Below are 19,446 nucleotides of genomic sequence, written 5' to 3' on the forward strand. Positions count from 1 at the left end.
TCGTTGTTGGACGCGAAAAAAAATATATCCAATATCGAAATTAAATTTTCTTTGTTTCATTTGTTTTTGCAACAACTGAAAGATTTGTTTACGAAATGTGGCTGGTATGGATCGATTAACGTAGTTAATTGAACCTTTGATTGTTAAAAGCAAAACAGCTGACAGTCTGTCAGAACTCAGAAGTGTCAGTGTGAGATTAGGCAGATTTCTAGCAACTCAGTATTCGTTACTGTTCTTTTATATAATTTTGACAGCCTTCCTGGTTGCAATGAAGAAGAATCAGTAGTCAAAAGTATTAAAAGAAGATGCCATATTGTGTGTTTGTTTTGATACATCTCCCTTACATTTCTTCATTCATTACAGGTGAAGAGGTTAACATGGTCATCAGGCATCCACCTCCATGTACATGGAGGTGTATACAACAACACAGTACATACTGTACTGTATTCCTTTTATGTGAAAACCATATGTCAGCTGACTTGCCTTTCTGGTTGCAATGAAGAAGAACAATTAGAGTCAAAATTATTAAATGGTGATGCCATATTGTGCGTTCCTTTTGAAATATCTTTTTTCACATTTCTTTAAGGTGAGTAATATTGTTAATGCGTATACATCAGTCATTCAGACTTGTATTATATAACTTCAACAACTTATTATTTTATAGTATTTACCCTAATTTTCCTGTAACCTTGGTAACTTTTGGGTTACGATTTATTAAGAGGACATCACTTGATGATACCCGGGAAAAGCAATCACTACTGGGACAGAAAATCACAGTACACGGGTCACAGTGTAATGTAAGCTAAAGGAAACAGAATTCGTATAAGATAATAACATTTTCCGTTAGAATTTTTTTAGGATGCCGACTGGGCTAATTCCGCATTTTTTAATCATCCTTGCTTTGTTGTTACATTTCCTATACTGCAGAGTATAGTTTGACAGATGTATTCAATCACTATCACAGCCCACGCATGAATTTCAGCAATATCTGTGTCTAGTAACGGACAACAATAGCCCTCTGCAATCTTCTTCCATTCTACTATTTCACCTCTATTCCATTGATTCGAAGTTCATTCCAACAGAAACAGTCTCACGTTCGAAAATGTTTCTATGCGTATGTATTTAATTCAATTTAAATGTATTTCATTGAAACTAATTGAAAGTTTGTGTTTTTAAATGCTGGTAGAGCGCAACGGATCACTCAGAGCCACTTTTTTCAGTCATGGGACAAGTGAAATTCAAACCGGACGAGACCTAACGACGAAGCCTAAGAAACGGGAAAAGAGGAATTATTTTGCGAACAAGAATGATTTTTTTTTTGAAATTTCACATCTTGTAAACTATCCAAATCTCACACACCTTAGGGTTTTATTCTGTCATAAGTTTACTACAATTTACACACTGGACATTTTACAATTGCATTTTGTGTGTATATTGGAGTAGGTCTTTCATAGTATAAAACCCCAAGCCATGTGATTTATTCTCTATCCGGAGAAAAAAAAAGTTTAAAAGATGTGAAATTTTAAAATTTTAATCATTGTTTGCTAATGTCTATGACACGATTTCTATCTATAACGAAAACGATCTGCCTCGTATGGAGATCGAAGTAAAATGTTCTGTTACGAAGGCTTCGCGATCTAGACAGCTTTTTTCTCTGCATTTGATCAACCTGAACGTAAAATCAAGTTTTGGCAAAATTAAGGTAAATTGCAGGCCAGTTGCCTTGCTGGTAACTCTGATGTTCCCATATATAATATTACTTTTATTAAAATTTGTTTAATTTTACAGAAAAAAGTTTCCTATCTTGGGAGTTTAAACTGGCTGTTAAGGAAGTTAGATACGATGCCGAAGCTTATGTCATGACAACGGGTAAAAAGAGCAAGTCGTCGGCTAAAAGATTGCCTTGAAATCTTAAGCCTTATTGAATATTAGGTTGCACGATACTATTTTTTTCTTAATATTTACTTGCAAGGTTTTAACATTTTTACAACATTTAGGTATTGTGTTACAATTGAAGAGCGTGTTAGAGCAACCAAAAATGTGTGATCGTTCGGAAGTCATCTATTTAAAGCGTTTTTACAAATTGTCGATACGAGACAAGCTTCACGCATTCGCTGTATTTCCCCGCGGATTAAATATGGCCCCTTATTTATTTGATCCAAGTCCACTAATACCGTTGATGGCTTCATCAGTGTCTGTATGAAGGAGTCGGTGGTGGATACTGTACAAGGTATTTTACTATCTTTAAGAAGTTTATCAGCAAGAATGTTTTACTTATGTTTATTTCACTTGTGTAGATTATAAACGTAGTCAATCGACAGAGGATATTGATGGAGGTCAGGTGTAAACAGTAACTGAAATTCGTTGGAGGAGGGACCGAAGGTTTCCAGATTCTTTTATTTTCTCACGTGTTTTGGTATTTTTACACAAAAAAATTAAGTGCATATCTGGGCTCCCTTCTTTTCTGTGGCCCCGTTTCCCCTTGACTTATGATAAGCCCGTAGGGGGTCATGCCCCTACTGTGATCAGCAGTAAAGGTTGTGAGTGCGCTGTCCGGAAAGGGGACGTGGGGGTCCTCAAGTTCTGAGATATCATTGGAGGGCGAAGAGGCTACCCACAAATCCGAATTAACGGTTAATCGCTCACGTAAAAACTTGTCCGAAACCTTCCATCCTTTTCCGGCTTCTCTTAGCCACGCACCGGGTAATCTCCCCGGTGATTCAGTTCAGTGCAATTTGTTGTGCATGTACATTGTACCAACAATACAAAAATAAAAATAAAACTCGTGATTTTTTTCAAAAATTTTTCTTTATTGTTTATTTTTTTCGTGTTAACTTATGAACTATTACTTGGAAAACTTTTAATTGCTGATACAAATTTATCCAATTACGAAACACATACAGCCGGTATTAGACAAGTAGCCTGGTCATTGCTGAGAATCGAACCTCAGACATTTTCATTCCTAGACAAGCACTCTACCATTGTGCCACTTCTGACTATATCAAATATAGTCGACATTTGTTGGCGTATCTACTTATGCACAACAAACAAGGTAGTTTAGGAATAAATTTCCTTTACCAGCACGTTAAAATTGGCACAGTGGTAAAGCATTGGATTAAGGTTCCAGAGTTCAAGGGTTCGATCCCCAGCCCAGTTTCAACATCAGAATTAATTCAAGATTGATAAATAATATAAAGTATTTATTGTCCCTCCATCCACCCACAAATCCACCACAAAATTTTTACATTTTACAATACAATACAATACAATACAATACAATACAATACAAAACATACATAAATAAAACTAACCCGTTGGCTGCCACGCCACTAAATCTACAGTAGCTACATCGCTATCGAAAGGATAGCGACCAAGGGGGACTTGTCCGAAAACAAGTCCGGGCTGATTTGATGATGGAAGCCGTTATGGGAATGCACACCCCAGGCAACCAACACCACATCGACAAGGGGGAAGTCCCTACTGGTGCATTGCCTCGACGATCGACTTTGAGCCACACGGCTTGTGCAACTGTCCCACCCATGGCATATAGACCATTGGGCAGAACAGCGCTGCCGGACCCTAACAAGCTTTTAAAAAAAAGGGGATCAAAGTGGGTGGCAGCCAACGGGTTAATTAATACTACACAATTACACATTAAAAAGTACGACGATACCAAAATACGAGGCGGTGACGGGGCGACCACGAGGCGAAGACGGGGCAACGGGCGAAGTGGAGACGGTGCGGTGACGGGCGAACTGAAGACAGGGCGGTCACGAGACGAAGGCGGGGTAACGGGCGAAGCGAAGGCTGGCGGCGGGAAAGACGACGGGCAAGGCGACAAACGAGACGACGGGCAAGGCGACAAACGAGACGACGGGCAAGGCGACGGACGAGACGACGGGCAAGGCGATGGGCAAGGCGATGGGCAAGGCGACGGGCAAGGCGACGGGCAAGGCGACGGACAAGACGACGGGCAAGGCGACGGACAAGACGACGGGCAAGACGACGGGCAAGGCGACGGAGGTAAGTCTTGAGACTGGAAATAGAAAACAAACAGTTTTTTCACTCATTTTTGTTCATTTATACTATTTGACAATTGAATGAAAATTTTTCAGATGTACATCAAAAGCAGGCAATATTTACGAAACTTCAAATATCAAAACAAAACAAATAAGATTTTCGAGATGCTAATGAAATGTTCGTGTTCTAAGACAAAAGCCCAGTTTTTCTAAAACCAAAACTGAAATTTACGAAGATGATCAGTATTCAATCTCAGAAGTGAGAACGGGAGAAGAAATTTCGAAAATCTCTATCGAATAGCTAACGATTACTATAAAAATTGGCATTCAGGTGGCATCCATTATTCATGATTAAACTTACAGCTTTTAACTATGGCCTGTCAGTGTTGTTTTCCCGTACCAACTCCATGGAAGCAATATGTCAATAGTACAAAACAGGACTCTTCTGTATTCTGGTGCTGTGATGTGCTGTTGGCTGTTATGGTGGTCCCCAGAAGTAGCAAAGGAACAATGTCTTCTTGCCTTTTCCTGGTGTTAAAATATATTTTAAGAAACGAAGAATATTTAAGCCAATCTTAAGTGTGTATCTTTTTGTTTTTCAAATGTCAAGATGGCTTACTAGCTAGAATAAGGGGTATTATTATTTCACTGGCTGGGCTCTCAAACATCAACATAGGAATATTTGGCTTCATTCAAGATGGGTTTTCCAACAATTTCCTCTTCTTACGTTACTGTCAAAGGCAAAATTTAATACAAGACACCTAGGGGCCAAAAGTGAGATAGATTCAGTACTAACACAGCTGGCATTGTTTTCATTAAGTCACACTTGTTGCAGTTATTTACATAATAACAAGGAATGCATTCACCACAGTAGTGGGTCCATGGGTCCATCTGAGCTACAGCAGATGAAGTATACTTGCTCATCCAGGCAATATTCTTTTTGTATAACCATTAAGTTGATCTTGTTTTTCCTCTCAGTAAATATGCTTTGCTTCACTATGTAATCTTTCAATTTAAATTTATAAAAGAATTAGTCAATATTGACATAGAATTACCCTATACTGGAAACTGTGCTATAATTCATCGATTCCGTCTTCTGTTTTTGTTTTCTTTGGTACTCATAGCCATCTAGCGCTCGAAGTCGTAATTACGTAGGCGTTTGTTGTTTTGAGATTTATGTGATTCGTCTCCATCCCAATAAAAAAAAAACAGGTTTAAGCATGGTGCAAGCGTCAAACTAACTAAATTCAGAATTGAATGATAATCATGGAAATCGATTTTTGTACAAAAAAAGTTGCCCTTAAAAATAAACGGCTTCCGTGTTCGGGGAGTTCCCATTAGACTTTGTTTTACGTTTTGTTCAAAAACTTTTGGACCAATCAAAAACAAAACTTGATTTCCGTGATTACCATTCAATTCTGAATTGAAATCATGTATATCTAGCGAAAGCTGAAATTTGGCCAAAAATGGAAAAGTGGGAAGGGTATAGCCTTCCCACTTTCGTCGAATTCTGCGAAAAACGATATCTTATGAAATTCGACAAAAAGCGTACGGCATAATTCAAATTGAATGTTGATTTCGATTAAATTGCTAGTATTCTCGTCAAACCATATGTAAAAATAAAATAAAAAATAAATCCAAAATTCGTTTAATTGAGTGTCACAATAATATTATATTTTGAACATTTTAAATCAAATCTAAAGTCCCTGCATTTTCTCAATGAAGCCATTAAAATACGCAACCTTTCCACACTATCAAATAATATAATTTTACGTGTGAATGTTTCATTTATTTGAAACCAAACTCGACTGTCGCAATATTTGCCATTTTCAAGGAATATCAAATAATTCAGATACACACAACACAACTTCAAACAACATGATCAATAGGAGGGAGAAAATTGCACAAGCACAAAGTGCTACAACAGGTTATACCTAAACGTACGTAGTACCGTACGTTATATCTAAAGAAGGAAAATACTGCTAGACACTACTTATATGACGGAAAACTATGTACAAGAAAAACTAACTGCTCTACTTAAAAAAATGGACCCAATTTAGTTGATTGAAAACCATACCCATTATGGAAACAAGCATAAAGAGAAAGCCCCTTTAATGTATAAAATCCTCTAGTACTAGGAAACAAATGCATCATCCTCCAACTTTAGGTTTTTCCTGTCAATTTAAGAATAACCAAAAAGTCACTTTATTAAACACATTTGTCAAATACCTTAAACATCTTTTTATAATCTTTACAATGACATTTGGTGTCATCAAGACATCCTATGTTATGTACGCTACCACTGGAATTCGTCGTCAAAATGCCAGAAACCCTTCATTTGGTGTGCTTGGAGTATATCTCCAAGACATCAGCAGATCAACTAAATAGCCAGTGTTAACTCCCGACTTGACATACACTTCGAAAAACCATGAAAAGTTAAAAGGAAATCATAAAGCATATTGTTTTTCTATTTTACCTTCAACAATACACCATGCGTAGACGGAACCCAGAAGCAACTTTGTTACTAGATGCCTCTTCATGCCAACCTGAAACAAAAATTTAATTAATAAATCAAATTAAATAAAAATCCTGCAAGGAAAAAGTATTTATGACAAATATTTCTCAGGACAGTTTTGAAATTGAAATCATAATCTTGTACATGTTACCATAGTATTGCTATTAACATGTAGAAGGTAGGGATTTAAGTACATGGCATGTCACCAGGCTGCTGGACCATTAAGTATTTAAACTACTTGTTCTCAAGTATTCACATTCGAAGATCACCACACAAGAAACCATGACTTACTAGTCATATGGCACATATTATTACTCAAGCAATGCAGGATTAACCCTAGAGAAACTAAATTCAATTACCCGTAAAATTCTCAATAATGAACTTACCACCATGTATCACCTAACATGTGATCAACCTCAGGAACATAAGAAAGCAGCACACACTCAAGTCAAAATGACAAATGAATCATCCACAGGCATCCTGACTATTAAAAAATATGTAAATCATCAAATAGGACATACACAAAAGAAATTCAATTCAAAGAAAATCAACGGAAAAGAAATTAACGATCAAGAGGAAGGCAGTTAAATTCAACACTGTTTCCAGAAAATGTTTTTAAAGCTCTCACCGTTTCAGGCAATTTTATCGAATTAATAAACAATCTCCACCGAGAAAAACCAATAGAGAATCAACTTAGAACTGTATCTGACTTGGTGATTGAAAACCATACCGAATATGGAGAACAAGCATAAGAAGAAAGACCCTTCATTTTTTTGGGATCCTTTAGCACTAGAGAACCACAGGAAGAACAGTGACTGAGGATCAAATACTACGACAACTAAGCCATAGATGAGTTTCAATATATTACCAGTAGAAGGAAACGGCCACAAAACTGTATCATCCAATTGGACTCGCCAACCAATTCCAAACATTGCCCATATACCTGTAAGTAACGAACCAAACTATTAACAATTTAACCTAGAAACCCCAATTAGGGGAAACTGAACCCACTTTAGACTCAAGTGGTAATCACAGTGCACATTTAGGTTCCCTAAGAAAGCTGTCACTAGCAAACATGGTAGTTACGTTGCCTAGAAAATCTCTTACCTAGCGCTACAGGACAGCAGAAACAGCGAAGAAACGAGCAAAATATTCTAGCTGGCAATCCGGACACACCAAGACACCCTGAAAACAAAACATTAAGTTTGTTAACTAAACCAATCGTATTCTAAAAGATTCAGGTGAGATAGTAGATTGTCAGAAATTTACAGCCAAAAGATATTGTTTCATAATTATCAAACGGTAACTCGTTTTCATCATTATGGAAAGCACCACTATCGTAATGCATTGTGGCTTAATTACCATAATCCCATAAGAAAAGGCGTTGAACATGTCAGCCCCGCGTCAATATCCTCCCAATTCAACAATCAATTGCTGATTGTCGACAAGACCACCTAAAATGTGAATAGAAAATCCAACAATAGTTTCTATAACCTTAACAGACAATCATAATGCTAAACTTTTGAAAATCAGGTATTCGAGTGAGTCTTCATGTTAATCAGAAACACGGGAAATACATATTTATCATTAAAAATAAACGCAACATTCACGCACAACATTGTACCTGAAATCAGTTGAAAAGCCAAGGTAGCGAACTCCTAGTAACAGTCCACAAAACCATAATCCGTGACACGACAACACCCAAAATCTGAAAAGAAAAGAACATAGGCTCACAAACCACTTACTTATCGGAAAAGAGAGCAACGAAAAAATATGCAGTTGGATTGAACACCATCTTCAGAAAATATTTTTTAAGTTTCAAATAACTTGAATAACCTGGGATATGCACCATGTGTCAATAATAAACCCTCCAGCAGTTATAACCAAAGAGATGCATTCAGTTTATCTTAGTATGGTACGTATATCATAGAAAATCCGATGTCAAACAGAAATGGTATACGTGTAAGATCATATACCTCTTATGCCTGCAGAATAAGATGGAATACAGCATATCGCGGTCTCAATCGGTAGTTCACTGCTTCTTCAACTGCTACCACGTACCACAAGAGAACCTTTACTATAGGATACCTCCTTCAACCAACCTGCAAGACAATTACACAAATATTTTAAAATCTGACAATGAAATCAGATGTGCATGGAACATTTTATGCTGTGTCATGTCGTCCTACATTAAAAAACAACAAATTGCAAATGCTTAATAGCACCTCTAACATCTAGAAGGCACAGCCTGCATTAGACAGCATGGCACCAGACTGATTGACAATGAAGTGATCCAATTTGTTTCCAAAACAAGTCACCTTTAAAAACCGAGGTGGTACATGCAACTGCTTGTGCAATGGAGGATTAACCCTAGAAAAACAGAATTCAATCACCCATCCAATATTCTCAATGTGAAACAAACCAACCATCATGAATCATTCACCAGACGAGGATGCAGCCTCATAGACAGAAAGATGAGCCAGCAGAATTTGATTTGTTGAAATGCAAACCAAGTCATCGACAGACATCCTGTTAATCAACAGTTATCAAAATTATTGAGTGTGACAAATGCAAAGGACATTTCTCCATTAATTATTTAACTTATACCTTCACCTTTTAATTCCTAAGCTGACATCTCATCCATAACACAGAGACTCTTACCATATCACCTCACATTTCTATACTCGAGACAGTTAGAAAAATCTATATTTGCTAGCTTAAAACAAAAAAGATTAGTTAAATATCTCGCTTTTGATGGGGGAATGCAAGAATTTTGACAACCCATATGTCAGTAATATTTTTAATCTTATTGATTTTTACAGATGTCATCTAGTTAATTTCGATTAACTATACCCAGTGTACTTTAAAACTTCATATACCGATCTAACCAAAGAGATATAAAACAGAAACAACTAGAAATGCACAAGCAAAACCATAAACTTCTACCAAATAAATACTTACAAGTTGCGACGACGAAAGTTCGGATTCAAATGGGAACCGGACACCGTGGCAGTGGCAGTCCAATAAATAAGCTTTTCTAAATGCCCGGTAGGTGGCCAGTACAAGCTTTATTTTTCTACCACGCGATGACGCTGTTATCCTTTGCATTTCCGTCATTTCTGTTGCTAAAAGAAAGGAAGGGAAGGAATACAATCTTTTGCGAAAAAACTTGTGTATTTAATTAATGAGGTCAACGTTTTCTTGTCAACTTTGGTCTTTCGCTATAAGAATTGAAATCAACAGATTTCAAGGTGAAGTAAATGAGGAACTGTTATGTCCAAACATCGCCCTGGTGACTGGCACAGCACTTTCCTGATTGCAGGCACCACATTGTGAGCATGCATTTTGCTCTGTATGCATTCATGAAAGGCTTTCAAGACAAGCTGCAGTCGAGTCCAAATATTGCGCGCGCTGAAACAAATAAGATTAAAAGAAAAGTTCATCTTCAAAAGAAAAAAGAGGAAAGCAAATATACAACACATGCGTCAGGCAATGAATCAATTATCGGTTGCGAATTTGTTAACCCGAATGACTGATTTCCAATGCTGAACACTGCCAGGAAAAAAGATTTTAATGATATAAAATGGGAGAATCGCCTCATTAAAAACCCGTTGCATACAAAACGAGTACTTAAAGACATACCCGGTGATCATTTGCATAAAAGACAAACTGATTGGCAGAATACAGCCGGTTTTCATTGATCGGGATGATGTTGGCGGGTGTTGGCCAGCATCTATTATCCTATAGTGCGCGCATATCGAGAGCACATTATCGATAGTAGGCTACTCGATTTCATCTGCATGTAATTTATAAAAACCCTCAGCCATCAGATATACGGTTAATATATAGCTCCAGATACGGACGCGATCGTCGATTAATGTGCTGGATGATTATACGACAGTAATTTATAGAGGCGCCACCCAGTGGAGCGGGAAAAAAAAGAAAGAACGCTGATCGTAACAGTTTGCCAGATTCGAGCACCACATAATTGATAACGAACGTTCCAGTTTCCTTGAAAAACGGATCTCATCAGAACTGATGAGGCCGATTAGTCCTGTTTAGGAGAAAACGATGAGTCATGCGCCAGAAAACTCGTAAACTCTTAAAGCCGTTCGTCTTGAATAACAACAAACCGTATATACATCAGAATTTGCTGGTTAGCTTCGTGTAGACACACCAAGGGCAGCGTCATTATCTTAGCTACATTCATCCAAACAGTCATATTTTTTCTCCAATTCTTTTTCAACGTTACGCTATATGCGGTGATAACACGGGTCATTAGGACAGAGAAAACGGACATAATGGGCTGTGGGCATCAGCCAACTATAAATACGCGTTCTCATTTAAGTCGTAGCAAAAAATAAATAAATAAATAAATGAAAGGGAACGATAGAAAGGTTAATTTTTATCCGAGCCTCGTTTTTTAATCCGTGTCCCATTTAGCCGGGATAAATACAATACGTCAGAATAAATATAGAACAAAGCCGATGGACGGGAGTCACGCTCCGAGGAAATGATTACGCAAGAACGCTAACGCACCGCCTTTTATGCGATGGGGGCAGCCAAATATGCCATGCTGTAAACGCTAACATAATCTCGGCAATGCCATTAAACTATACACACATTAAAAAGAAGAGAGCCAGAATGTGCTGCTAGATCAGCCATTTTTGCATATGTAATTGCCGTAGAGCATCATATCCCACCGAGTGTGTGAAGAAGGTGGGCCCACAGTGAACTCGCAGCTTCATCATCATCAAATAATTCCCTTTTTTTCTTTCCTGAATACGAAGAAGAGAGATAAAATGAATGGATTGTCTGCCTATTGTATAGAGCCTATATGGGTTCTTGCTGCTGTTGATTGTGAGACGCAAATAACAATATTTCACGCTTGTACGATGGATGGACGAGGAAGGTGGCTGCTAAATACATATCCCTTAAACAACATAACACATGCAGGAAGCAGCAGCTCGTTGATTGGCACCTCCTCCGTCATCCATCAACTACGCCAGCGATGATGATGATGATGATGATCAAAAAGCGTGAAATTCATCCCGCGTCCGGTGGTCTTGTTACATTGTTCTCAGCATTTGAAACATATATACACACACACACACATCACACACACACACAAATATGTGTATACTCTATGTACGTTATACCACATCCCATCTTAAGGAGCAGTAGCTTTTTACATAGATCCGAACAGCATGTCGGTGTTGTTGAAGGCTCTTTTGTCATCATCACCTGTGTATCGCAGCAGCCCAGGATTTGTCGGTAGTCATTTAAACGAAACCACCGGGGTGGCTGTTGTTCGTGTAACGTGAACGCCACGCATGAGAATAAAATAACAGTAAAAATAAACACACAGAAGAAGGAGCTAAAATTCAACACACACACACACAAAAAAAAAATAAATAAATAAATGTATAGTCCCATATTGCTCGTACGGGACAGCTAAATACATCGAAGGATTTTTCTATTTTTTGTTTTCTAACAATTTTCCCCTTGTTTTTGTTTTAACGACTTGTTCGGTTGACAGCTGGTCACGAACAGTTGCCGCCGGTCGTAGATCACGATTTTAGTGTAAAAGAATCTTCATATACAAGCGCTCGTTACACCACCTCCCTGTCGCAAACATATTTCAAAAGACAGTAGGGTTATTAACGAAACATCAAACAGCATACAAGACGAAGTGAAAATAACAAGGTTCTGATGAATAGCACAACTGTGGTAATGAAGATGGAAACGTACATAAACACGTCCATCGTTATTCTTCAGCTCAATTTGTCCGACGCGAGGGGAACTAAAAAAAAATTGTTTTCGTTCAGTCATTTTTCATTTTTCGCAAACAAATCGTGCGAGGCAAAACATTAGCTAAATTTCCATCGCACCGACAGATTTGTTACACATCAGCGTCGGCTTAAATACAACACGGCAAAACAAAAAGTAAACCTCATCAAGCCAAAAACAGTTTCCACACGTTAGTCACGAAGGGCAAGAAAGCAGCATGCATTCCACCAGCCGTTATAAATAAATGTGTATAGGATATCACAACAACAACAAAATTCGTTAAGAGGCTAGTCGCACTAACAAACACACAGCAAGCTTATTTTATTTTTTGATCTTTTGAAATGCGCACGGCGGGAAATTGGGGGGAAGGAAATCCAGGGAATCACATCCTGATGGTGATTTGTTGGTAGTCGTTAAAAGGGAACCGGTGGGAGGTCGCTATGTGTGTGTAACACCTCTTTGGCTGCAAACTGTGCGTGACGATATAGTGTGGGAAACAACAACAAATGCCCCCCCCACCCCCAAAATAGGGAAAACATATAGGTTTTTTTTAGCTGCTTTCTTTAACGGCTTTTTCAAGCTGCTGATGACTGGTCACGGGTGATTTCCCGCTGCTGCCGCCGTGTCTATTCATCATCTGCCTCACGAGATCCATATATACACACATTCTCTCGCTTTCTTTCGCTATACACGCCGCCAGTCTCCTACATTCGTTGTTGTTGAGATGATGTGACCCACATTAATCCCCGAGACGTGCAACTTCTACTATACCCAACGAAGAAGAAGTTTGAACGGGGCGCGCGAACGCTTGTAAAAAAGGGTTTCAAATTACACCGTCGTTATAACGTGAACGCTAACACTGGCTCGTCCCATAAATCTTCTTCAAACATGCTGATACATATCTTTACACACACACACACAAAAATCACGCAAACAAAGTATTTTTTCACTCTGCGCAGACATACATGGCCACTGCTAACAGCACACAGACAGTGAAAATTAAACACACACACGAGAGAAGAATGTTTCTGACCCCTATCCAGTGCAGTTTCTGCATTTCGAATAGTATAATAGAAATTCACGCACTGAGACTGGAATGCTTAGTTCAACTATAGAGTGGAGTTGAAACGAAATAAAGAATTTTTATTCCTATAACGTGATTACGAAACATTACAGTTTTGCGTGGGAGGAAAGGCTTGATTCAATGAACATTTTGATGCTCTCCTGCACAAAAGTGGTTAAAAAAAATGAATACTTTATAAACGGGATGGCCCCTCATGTTCATTTATATATATGATGATAGGCAAAAGCCCACAAGGTGATAAGTATCGGCCGATGGTGCTCGCGCCAGGCCGTTATGCAAATCGTGTTAGGGAATGGGCATCTATGGAATGGAAAAAAAAAGGACGGTACAGGCTGTGTGGATGATGTCTAATCAAGATAGCCGGGTCCGAAAAAAAGGAGGGAAAGAGATTCCAATCAAAACTCTTCATCTATACTATTAAATATATATTTTTTTATTTAAGGAAGAGTGGGGGAGAAGAAGAAGAAGAAAAAAATAGATATAAATAAATAAAATAAAAACAAAGAAGAAATGTGACTTGATGGCGTCCGGCTCGTGATCGTTTAATACTTGATTACATTCCAAGGCTCCGCAGAACATAATCAGCACCGACCGCACGGCTTTAATTTACGATACAGCACCAAAAAAAAAAAAAAAAAAAAAAACGAAATATTTTCAAAGCTGTAGCGCACGAGCGAGCGGTCAAACCTTGGTTCACACACAGCACCCTCAAGAGTGTGTATATACCTGTCCACAAATCGGCCCAATGCTGCGATTATTTATAGATGCCATTCCCCATCACATATCGAGTCTATTTTTCCTCCTCAAATTCTTTTCGTGAAATGGAAAGAACAACCGACTTGTCTATTTTGATACCGAAATTCCAATGACATTAAGACAAATTTAGTGCTGATGAAATTGTGCCCAGTCGATTCGAGAAAAAAACAAAAAAAAAAACTACATTCAATTCCACGAAAATGGATAGCATAAATTTGATGTGAGAAAATGGACTTTTTTTCCCCGACTGACTGATGAGGCTCGGTATGCAACCTCTCGTGTCTTTCACCGAATTCTTTCAAGTTAATCGGAAGAAGGAAAAGAAAAAAAGGATAATGTGTTGCTAAATGTCTAATCGAGCAGCTCTCCTACAATCTTATCAAACTACGACGAAATGCCCTCAAAGAAGGGTGAGAAAATGTTGCATTTGAAACTAGTTTATTATCGCATCTATGCCGCGCTTTTCAAACCGGTAGAAGAAGCCAAACTCTCTGGCAACGAGGCTTATCTGGGACAATCATTCCAAGCAAACGATCGCGCAGGCCGTGATCGTTCGTCGGAAACTCGGTACATAGACGCAGACAAGCGAAGATAGCCGCTTATTTTTTAAAAAGCGAAGCTGCGTAATTAAAATAAAACGGCAGCATGTTAAGATACTATCTCAGGTTAGCACAGCTGGGCAATGTTGACAAGAGATCCAAGCAACCCGAGAACAACTCGCTGATTGCGGAAAATTCAAATGGTCAGGGAGGAAAAAAAAAAAGAAACTCACCTACTGGTGGCAATGAGTCTGACGCTTTCATGTCTCAACGTATCAAAAAAGCGTAACTGTGGACGTAAGCAGTAACCGCTAATAGCACAATGTCGCTGTTATCCACATCTGGTAGGATTGTCCCATTTGAAACTGGCGCCTAAGAGTTAAGCAGAAGCGCTATGATTTGCAATCTGAATCAACGAACCGTTAGCATCGCAATCTGCAAATTCGAGTTCCTCTAAGCAGCACAAAAAAAAAGGGAGGGAATAATGTAAACAGTCGCTACGTAATGCAGCTCTATAGAGTCCCGATTGTGAAATGGCCGGCAATGAATCGTGACCAGTCGTGCTCTTTTTTCTCCCGTCTGCATAACAACAGTTAAATATACAATAGCATTGCGTTATTTATGAAGTACGCACGGCGCCCATCCTATTGTTCCGTGCACAATGCAACAACGGACAAACACGTACAGTATATCAAAACTCAATATGTAGTACGATATTTCTCATGGCAAATCACCCCCAACACAAGTTAAAGGGGAAACTGACTTGGCCCTTTTTTTTTTTCGTGCAACAAAAAATAAAAAATAAATAAATAGAAACCCATCATTTTCGCGTCTGCTTATATTATATGGAATTGTAAAAACCGCGTTGCTGCTTGTACTAGAGTACACGTATAATTGAATTATTGATGAATGGGGCATGTCTGGGCCTGCCAACTGGCGGTGATTTACCAGTTCCCGAAGCTCAGTACAAACTACGCTGCAACTCGGTGCAATCGTTCGAAGATTTATGAAGTTTGAAACCATTTCAATATTCAACGAAGCTCCATGTTAGACGTCCGTCAAAACTGTGGAAAAAAGAAATCAAATACATTCACGGCATAGACCTAGTTAACATAAGACGAGAACGGGATAACGACCGATTCCCCACCTGGACTATAGGTCTGGTTTATTTAAGTAGCATCGCTTGTTGACTTTATTTGGCCATTCAAGGATAGCATTTCAAGTTTTCCCTCATATTCCAGTTATCAACGATGACTAAGGGCAATAGTTGAATTGCTCTTACCTCGAAAAATAACGAAATAAATCAATAAAATATCGATAGGTATACATAGGTGGGTGGATGCGGTGAAAGTCGAGGCTATACGCAGTTCAAAGAAAAAGTGGTTGGCTTCGGGGGGTCGAAAACCAAAAGAAAACAACAACAAAAAAAAAACAAGAGGGCGTGCTGTGTGTGTGCTGCAGGGCTGCGCACAGCTCCATAAAACCCCTGGCAATATAATAATACAAGATCCTAGATGATAACGCAACGTCTCTCTCTTTTTTTTTCCACCTTACGGCCGGATTGGCGGCGCCAAGAGACAAAACTTTTTGTGATTTTTATTTCACCCAACACTATAGGTAAAAAAATAAAAGCCAGACGCAATCTAATCTCCCGTTTGTTGGGGGAAGAGCAAGATGCCTCTTATCTCCGGTCCTGTTTTTGTTTCCTGGAATAAACGCAACGAGCATCGCAGAATATATTTAAAAAAAAAACTACGGAGACAATGTCGTTTGACGAGGACGAAAAAATAAATAAGAGTTAAATGTTTGATTATCTAAATAGAGAACACTCACAGCTCGGTGGATTGTTGTCGATCGCCAGCACGTGAATTTACATGATCACTTTGTGGAAAGGGTCAAGAGAAAACAAACAGAATCTCTTGTGCGTATAGATTTTGAAGGTAAATTCTATTCCGTCTGACTTGATTTGCCTCTCTCTCTCTTTTTCTTGCTCATTATTATTTAGTGTATATATTGGTGGAGGTGAGCGCGCGGTGTTGGGCCAGCGGTTTTCTATTTCATTAGCAATTCAAAATAAGGCTAGAAAGGAAGACAGTCTGGTCGTAGATTGCCTATATATGAGACCGTAAACATTTCCGGCTAAGAACAAAAAAAAACCCCAAAAGAACCAAGACAGATCTCTCTCTCTCTCTCTCTTTCTTTGGTAATATTTATAAAAAAAATAATAATAAATAAATAAATAAAAAGATTTTAGTTGGTGTGTGTGACGCCATGCACTATAGACTCTATAAATCTCTTGTGCACAAACAATGCGGTTTGACCTTATAAAGATATGACGCTGCGCCGGATGGTCATCATCTATGTAAAATAGAATGGAAATCAATCTCGTAGAGGTGCACGTTGATGTGACAAGGAGCAGCGAGCGGATGATGGATGGCCCACCACCGCTGCCCAACTCGGACATAGCACACGGCAGCCAAATGACGTGTCTTTCTTCTCTCTCTCTCTCCCCCCTTTCTGTTGTTTGTTCTTCGTGCGCTATACAATTTTCAAATGATATGCAACAACTCGGATGTCTATTGTTTATTTTTTTCAGTTCATTTTATTAATTCCCCCCCCCCCCCGCAACCCCGTGGAATGTCCGAATTTCTAACCCTCCACATTGTTGAACGCTCACGATATCGTCGGTTACAGCCGCACGACTTGACGAAGGCCTTTTTGAATGAGTCTACAACGACTAGACAAAGGCGATCAAGTTAACGTTGTCTAATAAGCCCCACGGTCTGCTGATGGGAAAGCAACAAGCCATTTTACATCCCGAAAAATGAAAAAAAGTCACGGATTAGGTGTTAGTCACGCAGCGGCGTTCATGTCAACGGTTCCAAACACATATCAACGCTGTTGGATCTCTCTCTCTTTCTCTCTAGGGCCTTGCACGTTGGCTTTTTCTATCGTCGTCATCGTCCAACAGGGCCCGCCACACGAGCGTGACCCATTCCGCGAATCGTGATTGCCGTCGACGATGCACCAGACGTCGGCCGGGAAGCCGAAAAAATCAAAAATCCATGGCAGTATGCAGAAAGGGATGAAGCCACAGATAGCGAGCGACCGCGGGACAATGAAAAAAACATGACGTTCATTGGTTACGGTCAATGCGTTCGCCGCCATTGATTTTTGCGGGAGAGACAAATCTTTTTTTTTTTCTCCCGTCGAATTCCTCACATGTGGCTAGTTAGAAAATAATTTAAAAAAAATCGACAGTGTGTCATTCGACTTGGTGACGGGAGCGTTACTGATTGGGCCTTACGTCTCCATTTATTCCGATGAAAGAATTAAAGAGCCAATAGATGATGATGACTCAATCCGATGAAGCAATGACTTGGCTTCGCTTTTTCTTTGAAGAAAAAAAAAATAAGCCGATAATGATTCGACGCAATCGCATCAAAACGAGCATAGCATATCGGATGATCGGCATATCGGATCCGAATGATGGCCCCACAAAAAAGAAGATGCCTCATCGGCGGGACGTCATAAGCAGCCGGATTCAACGTGAATTTTTTAAAAACTGTGCGGGTTTCGACAGCCGTCAAACAAAAGACCAACTATCGTGATTAAGTGATAACTTGATAAGCTTCCAAACCTTACCCGAAACACCAAAAATTAAACGCTAAAGCGGACGTTGCAAACTGAAATCCTATACAAGTTGTACGTATCGTTTTTTTCCTTTTTGGGACATTTTCTTTAAACGCACGGCTTAAATATACATTTTATTCAATTGAAAAATATTTATTTAAAAACGACTGTCATTTCTGTTGTGCCCTCTGCTGTCAGAATACATTAAATTGTAGGGCAACCAGCAATGACGGAGCAACGAGACGTTCCAGAAACTCGAAGCGTTTCGTGATGGATGACGCCCAAACTCTCACGGTGGTCTCTTTATCTCCCCCATTGACTATCGTTTTTTTTTTTTCAATCTCTTCGACAAGAGTTTTTCTCGATCATTATGAGCTCGAGACGTGCGTGAAAAGAATTCGGGGGGGTTTCTGACATTCGTTGTCAAACTTTTTCTATCTGGCCATTATTCGAAGAGGAGGCCTATACAGTGAAACGTTTGTGTGTGCCTGTGTCAAGCTGACATTGCAGATTGTGCATAAATCACTGTAATGGGCGACTGATGGGCCTCGGTCGCGGATATTATCGCAAACTTGTAAATTTCACCTTTTATTGGGACGTTTATTACAAGCTATTAGACCTTGTAGTAAATGCGTTGCTATACGTGAGAGGCAGAAAAAAAAAGGAGATGACTATCCGTTGTCGTCTTTTACCTGCCCCGCTTTTCGAATATTTATTTTTTTCATGCTGTTCACAAAAAAAAAAGACTTTAACCGTTTAAAAAATATATATATATACGAGGCGACATTCTTTTGTCGATCGGGAAACTCACGTTTTGCCGTCTAGTTCCGATACAGGCAAACTAAACAAAAGAAGAAGGGCACACAGACACATAAACGTAATACAAAAAATCTAGAGGCAAAACTCTTAAAAAACAGACTATAAAAAAAAAGAGAGATGTGATTTACTACTTGCTGTTATATATTTATACACACAGACGCATTATACACAACAGTTATAATAGTATATATATACATATACAGAGACACGCTGGCGGTGGCTAAAGGGCAGCAGGGGGTGGAAGGAGGGGGGGCCCTCTTCTGCAACACAACGACTTATTCTAAACTATTT

General features: G+C 39.0%; 2 long non-coding RNA genes across 29 annotated transcripts in view; one reads left to right on the plus strand and one right to left on the minus strand.

Annotated features, from left to right (window-relative positions):
• The first annotated feature begins 132 nt into the window (after positions 1-132).
• LOC116929096 lies at positions 133-2,501 on the plus strand. Of its 3 annotated transcripts, none has more exons than XR_006650307.1 (8): positions 133-292; positions 364-586; positions 665-797; positions 848-1,114; positions 1,187-1,702; positions 1,789-1,932; positions 1,998-2,230; positions 2,298-2,501. It is a non-coding gene; the product is annotated as an uncharacterized LOC116929096 (long non-coding RNA). The 3 variants fall into 3 exon arrangements; XR_006650306.1 differs by having other exon boundaries at positions 859-1,114; XR_006650308.1 differs by having other exon boundaries at positions 928-1,114.
• A 3,285-nt stretch (positions 2,502-5,786) lies between these two features.
• Positions 5,787-19,446, minus strand: part of LOC116929095 — a 72,201-nt gene continuing 58,541 nt past the window's right edge. The window contains exons 2-14 of one of the 26 annotated variants that reach the window (XR_006650860.1): positions 9,496-9,659; positions 8,961-9,063; positions 8,760-8,904; positions 8,511-8,636; positions 8,159-8,242; positions 7,897-7,988; positions 7,642-7,719; positions 7,403-7,477; positions 7,265-7,323; positions 7,163-7,196; positions 6,686-7,014; positions 6,496-6,565; positions 5,787-6,435 (exon numbers count right to left, since the gene is read on the minus strand). This is a non-coding gene — a long non-coding RNA (uncharacterized LOC116929095). The other 25 variants (XR_006650865.1, XR_006650864.1, XR_006650863.1 and 22 more) reach the window with 25 other exon arrangements.

This window comes from Daphnia magna, linkage group LG8, assembly GCF_020631705.1.
Source record: "Daphnia magna isolate NIES linkage group LG8, ASM2063170v1.1, whole genome shotgun sequence".
Lineage (NCBI taxonomy): Eukaryota > Metazoa > Arthropoda > Branchiopoda > Diplostraca > Daphniidae > Daphnia > Daphnia magna.